Here is an 8,303-nt window from a genome sequence, read left to right on the forward strand (position 1 = left end):
CCCCTTGTAGCCACTTCTATACTTCTGTCACCTAATTATTTTCCTATCCTTTGCCCTGTAACGTTGCTGATCCTAGCTATAGCATCACTATCCAGAATCTGTTCACCTGAGTTATGTTCCTCTTATCCCCACGCATCTAATAATCAGCTCTTGGTCTCCCTCCACCTCTCACGAGACATAGTCTGAGGCAGTGTCTCCATCTTGGAGAGACAATCCCTTGCACTTGTGTTGTTCTACTGGCGCTGCCGGCTTGAGCTTTGGTCAGCAGTGGCAAAAGAAGGACTAATGGAAAGTGAACGTATACTGGAGCAACAGAGTGTATGGATTTATAAGAGCTTGATTAAATGAGAAAAAAAGAGTTTACTTGAGAGAAAAAGTGCAACCTGGCCCGTACGGGGATCGAAACCACGACCTTGGCGTTATTAGCACCACGCTCTAACCAACTGAGCTAACCGGCCATGAGTACTAAATATATCCTTTTTCCATGTAATGCAGATAGATAGAAGAGTTGGTCTCACTATCGCAATTCCTTCATACGTTTCTCCTTCCGCCCCCTGTCTGGATTACAATAACAAGAGCTGTGGAGTGCTGCACGCCAGCCTCAGTGCCTCTTCTTTCACTCAATCTCACTGTGTGCTGTGATATCTTTGTAACATCGCTTGTTGCCGGAAAAAAAGGAAAGGATGGATAGTATTTTTATTCTTTTACAACAAAACCCAAAATGCATCGGCTTGCTTGCTCATTAAGTTTACAAGGCCAGCTGCTTTTGAGATATTATAATTATAGTGGTTATTCGGCGTTGGAGGTAAGAGAGTTTTTTTTAGGTCTGGCCGTTCCTTCTGCTTCAAATTACTTGAGCTCATGTCATCAAAGTAACAACAAAACATAGCCAACGGTTCGTTGCTCAAGCCTTCCCTACTGCGCCTTCCCATGTCTCTCCTGCCGACCACAGTGCAGGAAATCTGAGTTTGCATTTGCGCGAAGAGACGTACAACACAAGAAGGTGCGCTTTTGTGCGCTGGGCACCACCCGGCCTGTGCATTCCTCACTGTCGTGAGATCAGTTTACTCAGCAGAACATGACGCTGCAATTGGTTAGTAGGGCAGGCCTGACCAGAATAGTATATTTGGGGTCATGTATTTGATTGCATTTTTAAAACAGTAACAGAACTTAACTGCAATATTTAAATAGGTCTAGACATATTTAAACAGTGTCAATTTAATAGAAGAATTGTGGACAATTCAGAGGGGAGGCACCAATGTTTTTTTTTCCCATTGGGTGGATGCGGCATTAAAGAGTTTGAAGACCACTGGTCTAAGTGGACACTAATATACCTGGATGCTCCTGAATCCTCGCAACAGATGCCAGCAAACCTGGCTGGAGAGCTACTGTGTTGGACTGATCCTGTCGATTCAAGTGGTCTTTCCTAGAGAGTCGGAGATCATGGATATAGATGTAGTTGATGGTAATCTACAGGGCTTTGAAGTTTTCCCATCATCATCTGTCTCAAAAAAATGTGCTAGTAAAGACAGAGAATAAGGTAGCTGTCTTTTACATTAACCAACAGTGAAGCATGCATTCAAAATCCCTCAATGCAATAGCAGAACAATTGGGTTATTGGGCAGAGATCAACCTGTTGCACACGTGGGCAGTACACATCACGGGCACCGACAATGTGATGGCAGACAGCTGGAGGTTTCCAAATTTGCTGGAGTTGACGTTATCCAGGTCGTTGTTTTGAGAGATATGCCGAGAGTTTGTGAAACCCTTTCTGGATCTCTTTTCAAACAAGGACAATGCTCACCTTTGTCGATTCTGATCCAGGCTTCCGGAACAAGGAGCCTAGGTAGTGGACGTATTGGTGATAAAGTGGCTGAGAAGTCTCCTTTATACATTCCCCCACTTTTTATTGATCCAGATGGCTCTCTTCAAGTCTCAGCAGCGGGGAGGGAACTTTATTCTTGTGGGCCCTTATTGGCCAGAGATGTCATGGTTTCCTCTTCTGAACCCCTGGCTCTTCTACCTCCTTGAGTACTGCTCAAGTGTGTCTCTGTCAGAACGTCGTCCCTGACCTTCTTGCTCCAACTCACTCTATCGCTTTGGAGGTTGAGAAGTCTGGACTGCTAGCAAAGGGTATTTCATCTTCCTTAGTGGAGTTAATTTAGCACTCCAGCAGGCCTTCTACTTCGAAGTCTTACTCAAAGAACTGGAAGTCTTTTGAGACGTGATGTTCTGCTCATGATCTTTTGGCACCTACCTGTAGTTTGTCTGCTATTTTGCATTTTCTTCTGAATGGGTTTCACTTGAATCTCTTTCCACTCTGAAAGCTCATTGCTTTGCGATAAAGGTTTTTAGGGACTTTTCTGTACCTTCGTCGATGTTACAGTCTTTGGTGTCTAGACTGTTCTGATCTTTTGTCAATTGTAAGACCAGTTGAAAAATCCCTTTTCTCCAACTCAGAATCTTCCTACTCTTTTATAGGCTTTGCAATTTTATCTCTTTGAGGATCTGGATACTGTAGACATAAAGATTGTTTCCTATAAAGTTATTTTCCTATTTCCTATCACCTTGCTGAGAACAATTGGCGAGCTGGGAGCCTTAAAATGCTGTCCTCTCTTCATTTGATACTTTGGAAGATGGGATAACTTTAAGGCCTAGCCTTACCTTTGCTGCAAAAGGTTAAGTCTATTTTTGATAGATCTTAGGAAATAATTCTTCCTTCTTTCATTCCCTCTCCTTCCTCTCCGGAGGAACATTTGCTGAATACACTTGATGTTTAAAGAGCTCTTTTCATTCATGTCACCAGGCCTCTGCAGTTCAGGAAAACCGACTCCTTGTTTGTGACTTTTGGACAGCCTGGAAAAGACAAGAAGGTGACTTTTATGACTCTGAGTAGGTGGATTAAGTTGTCAATTTTTCTGGCTTTGCAAGGCTTTTTAGAATATCTTCCAGTTCAGGGATGGTCTACGAGAGGAATGGCCACCTCCTGGGTTGAATTCCAGTGAGTAACAATCTAGGAAATTCCTAGGGTGGCTACTTGGTCCTCAGAGCATACATTTGTCAAGCATTATGGCTTAATAATTTTTCTGTTTTGCATTTGAGTACCAATGTTTTGAACTCTGCATTACCCTTAGTCCATCTTGTCTTTGTCACAAACATTACATCCTGCCCACCTTCCCATCAGTCCTTTGGCAAGGGCTTGGCACCCAGGTTGGGTGCATGGGGCTAGCATTTAAGGATCCTCCTGTTCTTTCTTCCTGTTGGAAGGTGACATCACCTTACTTTGTAATGACTGTCACAAGGACGCAATGGACTAAGGCTAATGAAGATTACCAATAAGTAACCAAAGCATCACCTCTCTTTCTGAATGTGCGTGGCTCATTCCGCAGGACTAGTTCTTTGTATAATTCCTGGATTTTCAGAAGCCCTTTGATGGCAGCACCCCCACACTGAAAATTGTTTCAGCACCACTGTACAAGGGTCAGTTGTCATGCTCATCTGCGGCGTAAATTTGCATTGAAGTAGTCTAACTCCCCAGGCCTTGTCTTTTGCTCAATTTTCCTTTGTGAGTTTTCTCTCAATCACTGTCGACTTCCTTTGATCTTTCTTTCTTCTTTCACTTCACCTTCGCCTTCAGTGTATCTTTCGGCCCTCTTAAGAGACACACCCCCTTGTAGCCACTTCTATACTTCTGTCACCTAATTATTTTCCTATCCTTTCCCCTGTAACGTTGCTGATCCTAGCTATAGCATCACTATTCAGAATCTGTTCACCTGAGTTATGTTCCTCTTATCCCCACGCATCTAATAATCAGCTCTTGGTCTCCCTCCACCTCTCACGAGACATAGTCTGAGGCAGTGTCTCCATCTTGGAGAGACAATCCCTTGCACTTGTGTTGTTCTACTGGCGCTGCCGGCTTGAGCTTTGGTCAGCAGTGGCAAAAGAAGGACTAATGGAAAGCGAACGTATACTGGAGCAACAGAGTGTATGGATTTATAAGAGCTTGATTAAATGATAAAAAAAGAGTTTAGTTGAGAGAAAAAATGCAACCTGGCCCGTACGGGGATCGAACCCGCGACCTTGGCGTTATTAGCACGACGCTCTAACCAACTGAGCTAACCTGCCATGAGTACTAAAATATCCTTTTTCCATGAATTGCAGATAGATAGAAGAGTTGGTCTTACTATCGCAATTCCTTCATACTTTTCTCCTTCCGCCCCCTGTCTGGATTACAATAACAAGAGCTGTGGAGTGCTGCACGCCAGCCTCAGTGCCTCTTCTTTCACTCAATCTCACTGTGTGCTGTGATATCTTTGTAACATCGCTTGTTGCTGGAAAAAAAGGAAAGGATGGATAGTATTTTTATTCTTTTACAACAAAACCCAAAATGCATCGGCTTGCTTGCTCATTAAGTTTACAAGGCCAGCTGCTTTTGAGATATTATAATTATAGTGGTTATTCGGCGTTGGAGGTAAGAGAGTTTTTTTTAGGTCTGGCCGTTCCTTCTGCTTCAAATTACTTGAGCTCATGTCAACAAAGTAACAACAAAACATAGCCAACGGTTCGTTGCTCAAGCCTTCCCTACTGCGCCTTCCCATGTCTCTCCTGCCGACCACAGTGCAGGAAATCTGAGTTTGCATTTGCGCGAAGAGACGTACAACACAAGAAGGCGAGCTTTCGTGCGCCGGGCACCACCCGGCCTGTGCATTCCTCACTGTCGTGAGATCAGTTTACTCAGCAGAGCATGACGCTGCAATTGGTTAGTAGGGCAGGCCTGACCAGAATAGTATATTTGGGGTCATGTATTTGATTACATTTTTAAAACAGTAACAGAACTTAACTGCAATGTTTAAATAGGTCTAGACATATTTAAACAGTGTCAATTTAATAGAAGAATTGTGGACAATTCAGCGGGGAGGCACCAATGTTTTTTTTTCCCATTGGGTGGATGCGGCATTAAAGAGTTTGAAGACCACTGGTCTAAGTGGACACTAATACACCTGGATGCTCCTGAATTCCTCGCAACAGATGCCAGCAAACCTGGCTGGAGAGCTACTGTGTTGGACTGATCCTGTCGATTCAAGTGGTCTTTCCTAGAGAGTCGGAGGTCATGGAAATAGATGGAGTTGATGGTAATCTTCAAGGCTTTGAAGTTTTCCCATCATCATCTGTCTCAAAAAAATGTGCTAGTAAAGACAGAGAATAAGGTAGCTGTCTTTTACATTAACCAACAGTGAAGCATGCATTCAAAATCCCTCAATGCAATAGCAGAACAATTGGGTTATTGGGCAGAGATCAACCTGTTGCACACGTCGGCAGTACACATCAAGGGCACCGACAATGTGATGGCAGACAGCTGGAGGTTTCCAAATTTGCTGGAGTTGACGTTATCCAGGTCGTTGTTTTGAGAGATATGCTGAGAGTTTGTGAAACCCTTTCTGGATCTCTTTTCAAACAAGGACAATGCTCATCTTTGTCGATTCTGATCCAGGCTTCCGGAACAAGGAGCCTAGGTAGTGGACGTATTGGTGATAAAGTGGCTGAGAAGTCTCCTTTATACATTCCCCCACTTTTTATTGATCCAGATGGTTCTCTTCAAGTCTCAGCAGGGGAGAGGGAACTTTATTCTTGTGGGCCCTTATTGGCCAGAGATGTCATGGTTTCCTCTTCTTAACCCCTGGCTCTTCTACCTCCTTGGGTACTGCTCAAGTGTGTCTCTCTCAGAACGTCGTCCCTGACCTTCTCGCTCCAACTCACTCTATCGCTTTGGAGGTTGAGAAGTCTGGACTGCTAGCAAAGGGTCTTTCCTCTTCCTTAGTGGAGTTAATTCAGCACTCCAGCAGGCCTTCTACTTCGAAGTCTTACTCAAAGAACTGGAAGTCTTTTGAGACGTGATGTTCTGCTCATGATCTTTTGGCACCTACCTGTAGTTTGTCTGCTATTTTGCATTTTCTTCTGAATGGGTTTCACTTGAATCTCTTTCCACTCTGAAAGCTCATTGCTTTGCGATAAAGGTTTTTAGGGACTTTTCTGTACCTTCGTCGATGTTACAGTCTTTGGTGTCTAGACTGTTCTGATCTTTTGTCAATTGTAAGACCAGTTGAAAAATCCCTTTCTCCAACTCAGAATCTTCCTACTCTTTTATAGGCTTTGCAATTTTATCTCTTTGAGGATCTGGATACTGTAGACATAAAGATTGTTTCCTATAAAGTTATTTTCCTATTTCCTATCACCTTGCTGAGAACAATTGGGGAGCTGGGAGCCTCAAAATGCTGTCCTCTCTTCATTTGATACTTTGGAAGATGGGGTAACTTTAAGGCCTAGCCTTACCTTTGCTGCAAAGGTTAAGTCTATTTTTGATAGATCTTAGGAAATAATTCTTCCTTCTTTCATTCCCTCTCCTGCCTCTCCGGAGGAACATTTTCTGAATACACTTGATGTTTAAAGAGCTCTTTTCATTTATGTCACCAGGCCTCTGCAGTTCAGGAAAACCGACTCCTTGTTTGTGACTTTTGGACAGCCTGGAAAAGACAAGAAGGTGACTTTTATGACTCTGAGTAGGTGGATTAAGTTGTCAATTTTTCTGGCTTTGCAAGGCTTTTAAGAATATCTTCCAGTTCAGGGATGGTCTACGAGAGGAATGGCCACCTCCTGGGTTGAATTCCAGTGAGTAACAATCTAGGAAATTCCTAGGGTGGCTACTTTGTCCTCAGATCATTCATTTGTCAAGCATTAGGGCTTAATAATTTTTCTGTTTTGCATTTGAGTACCAATGTTTTGAACTCTGCATTACCCTTAGTCCATCTTGTCTTTGTCACAAACATTAAATCCTGCCCACCTTCCCATCAGTCCTTTGGCAAGGGCTTGGCACCCAGGTTGGGTGCATGGGGCTAGCATTTAAGGATCCTCCTGTTCTTTTTTCCTGTTGGAAGGTGACATCACCTTACTTTGTAATGACTGTCACAAGGACGCAATGGACTAAGGCTAATGAAGATTACCAATAAGTAACCAACACATCACCACTCTTTCTGAATGTGCGTGGCTCATTCCGCAGGACTAGTTCTTTGTATGATTCCTGGATTTTCAGAAGCCCTTTGATGGCAGCACCCCCACACTGAAAATTGTTTCAGCACCACTGTGCAATGGTCAGTTGTCATGCTCATCTGCGGCGTAAATTTGCATTGAAGTAGTCTAACTCCCCAGGCCTTGTCTTTTGCTCAATTTGCCTTTGTGAGTTTTCTCTCAATCACTGTCGACTTCCTTTGATCTTTCTTTCTTCTTTCACTTCACCTTCGCCTTCAGTGTATCTTTCGGCCCTCGTAAGAGACACACCCCTTGTAGCCACTTCTATACTTCTGTCACCTAATTATTTTCCTATCCTTTGCCCTGTAACGTTGCTGATCCTAGCTATAGCATCACTATCCAGAATCTGTTCACCTGAGTTATGTTCCTCTTATCCCCACGCATCTAATAATCAGCTCTTGGTCTCCCTCCACCTCTCACGAGACATAGTCTGAGGCAGTGTCTCCATCTTGGAGAGACAATCCCTTGCACTTGTGTTGTTCTACTGGCGCTGCCGGCTTGAGCTTTGGTCAGCAGTGGCAAAAGAAGGACTAATGGAAAGTGAACGTATACTGGAGCAACAGAGTGTATGGATTTATAAGAGCTTGATTAAATGAGAAAAAAAGAGTTTAGTTGAGAGAAAAAATGCAACCTGGCCCGTACGGGGATCGAAACCGCGACCTTGGCGTTATTAGCACCACGCTCTAACCAACTGAGCTAACCGGCCATGAGTACTAAATATGTCCTTTTTCCATGTAATGCAGATAGATAGAAGAGTTGGTCTCACTATCGCAATTCCTTCATACTTTTCTCCTTCCGCCCCCTGTCTGGATTACAATAACAAGAGCTGTGGAGTGCTGCACGCCAGCCTCAGTGCCTCTTCTTTCACTCAATCTCACTGTGTGCTGTGATATCTTTGTAACATCGCTTGTTGCCGGAAAAAAAGGAAAGGATGGATAGTATTTTTATTCTTTTACAACAAAACCCAAAATGCATCGGCTTGCTTGCTCATTAAGTTTACAAGGCCAGCTGCTTTTGAGATATTATAATTATAGTGGTTATTCGGCGTTGGAGGTAAGAGATTTTTTTTTAGGTCTGGCCGTTCCTTCTGCTTCAAATTACTTGAGCTCATGTCAACAAAGTAACAACAAAACATAGCCAACGGTTCGTTGCTCAAGCCTTCCCTACTGCGCCTTCCCATGTCTCTCCTGCCGACCACAGTGCAGGAAATCTGAGTTTGC

The 8,303-nt window shown here is 43.5% G+C and overlaps 2 non-coding genes across 2 annotated transcripts; both read right to left on the minus strand.

Moving 5' to 3' along the window:
- Positions 1-384: 384 nt before the first annotated feature.
- TRNAI-AAU (transfer RNA isoleucine (anticodon AAU)) lies at positions 385-458 on the minus strand. Its single transcript has one exon. It is a non-coding gene; the product is annotated as a tRNA-Ile (tRNA).
- A 7,257-nt stretch (positions 459-7,715) lies between these two features.
- Positions 7,716-7,789, minus strand: TRNAI-AAU (transfer RNA isoleucine (anticodon AAU)). Its single transcript has one exon. It is a non-coding gene; the product is annotated as a tRNA-Ile (tRNA).
- Between the last annotated feature and the right edge of the window lie 514 nt (positions 7,790-8,303).

Source organism: Pleurodeles waltl, chromosome 12 (genome assembly GCF_031143425.1).
Source record: "Pleurodeles waltl isolate 20211129_DDA chromosome 12, aPleWal1.hap1.20221129, whole genome shotgun sequence".
NCBI lineage: Eukaryota > Metazoa > Chordata > Amphibia > Caudata > Salamandridae > Pleurodeles > Pleurodeles waltl.